Genomic DNA, 2,170 nt, shown 5'->3' with positions numbered 1-2,170 from the left:
TGACAACCCAGTGATTCCCTCTACAGTGCAAAATCTGAACAAGGTTTAAAGCCATAGTGAGCTTAAATTTATTTTGGTAATTTGTTGATAGCAACCCAATACTATTCGGAAACTGATGCTTTAGTAGCTTTTGAGCGAAGTTAATATGTGCATCTTCAAGCCAGTGTCCATTCTCGATTGTAGATTTATGCGACTCCATTAGCATAAAATGCTCAAATAGTATCCATTGTGTATCAGTGGTTGTACTGGTAGTTGCTGTACTCACATTATCTTCTATTTTTATTTTCTTTGGCACTTGAACATCATTAGTGGATTCATGTGGAATATCAGTAGATTGAGTGATTGAAACCTCGCAATAGAACAGTAATTTTTTTACACGGCTCAAAAGAGCTGTGTTAGGACTAACAAACTTCAGTGTGCATGGAACTTCTAGGCCCCCTTGAATTAAATCTACAGAATATCTTCGTCCTCCTGCCACTGTACATTGAATTGTTCCTCCTCTTTGGATAAACAATGAAGCTGTAGAGCTGATCAGTCTTGGAAGATGCCCAATTGTCTGGGTTTCTCCTGGTTTTGTAACACGAACTGCAAACAAGTCATGTAAGTTGTCCTCTTCCCTTTCACAGCTTAAAATCTCCCCAATCACTGGTGTCCACACTGTCTTGTAGACGTGGTGCCCCCTGACACAAGAGTCCATCTCAAACGTTGCATCCGCCATGTTTTAATTAAAATGGGCGTGTTAAATTATTATTAAAATAAAAAATCATGAAAATATTTTTCACGGAATTTAAAATTTACCCATAATTTTCATAAATCACGAAATTTTAAGCCTCGAAAATTTTTGGCTATACGGTATGTACTGTATGATCATTGTTCAGCTATAGAGCCTCTTTACTAAGAGCTGAGCATACAAGCAAATACATTACAAATACACACATACATTAATTTCACAAGAAACAGAGAGTAGAAGGAGAGAGGTAATAGAGAATGAAGTAGACAAAAAGGAAAGGGAAAAGATTAAAGAGATATACACTAATGAGTCGAAGGGAGATAAAAAACTGAATGTGATATACAAAGTTATTTCTCCCTCTAATATGTACCTCAAGGAGAGAAAATGAGAATTAAGATGAGGTGAAGTAACAATTAATAATAATAATATAAATCCTCATATTAATTCTTCATAGTCACCTCATCTTTATTAATAACCCAGTGATCATCAGTAAGTGCTTGTTGCTGGTACCTACGAACTGCCTCTTGAGACTGACATAGTTCCTTATCCTTCTCCTGTAATCCAGCTTCAGCTTTAGACTATGGAGAGGAAAAAACAAGTAAGAATGTATCAGGAAATGTAATAAAAATTTGGGTTAATTTCAGAGCAATTTTTTTGGGAATAACATGGGCTATAGCCTTAGGTATTTTTCAAAAATTGGTCAATTTTTTAAAATGGCTGTATAACTTGAAAAATTGAAGTTGGAATCACCTCAAACTTTCTACACACCACAAGTACATCAATATGTATCAGAAAATGTAATAAAAATTGGGGGTCAATTTGGAGCCATACAGGAATTTTATCAAAAATTGGCCGAATTCTTAAAATGGTCGTAACATGAAAAATTTTAGTCGGAATCAGCTCAAACTTTCTGCACAGCATAAGGACATCAATATGTATCAGAAAATGTAATAAAAATGTGGAGTGATTTTGGAGCCATTTTTTGGAAAAAACCATGGGCTATAGCCTTGTGTATTTTCAGATTTTGACCGATTTCTTTAAATGGCTGTAACTTGAAAAATTGAAGTCAGAATCACCTCAAACTTTCTACCCATCATAAGTACATCAGTACATTATTATTATCCTCTTACCCTCTCACTAGTGACTTCCCTTCAACACGAGCCAGTACTACTCTCCCTCTATCATCATGTCCAATGGCAGCACGAGCTGAAGTGATCCATACAAAGTTATTCATGCTGATACCTCTAGAGTTACGAGAGCACTCAACATACATACTCTTATTAACATTATTAGTTCCATTCCTTACTAACCATATAACACCAGTCAATAGGAATCGGAATGGATTAGTCTCATTAAATACTTCATCATCAGATATGTACCCAATCATTATAGTACCGTCTTCTTTGATACCAAAATTAGCATCTTGTATACTCCCTGCTG

The sequence above is a fragment of the Amphimedon queenslandica genome, unplaced genomic scaffold, assembly GCF_000090795.2.
Source record: "Amphimedon queenslandica unplaced genomic scaffold, v1.1 AMPQUscaffold_12983, whole genome shotgun sequence".
Classification (NCBI taxonomy): domain Eukaryota; kingdom Metazoa; phylum Porifera; class Demospongiae; order Haplosclerida; family Niphatidae; genus Amphimedon; species Amphimedon queenslandica.
The sequence above is the reverse complement of the archived record's forward strand: the minus strand, read 5'-3'. Positions refer to the sequence as shown.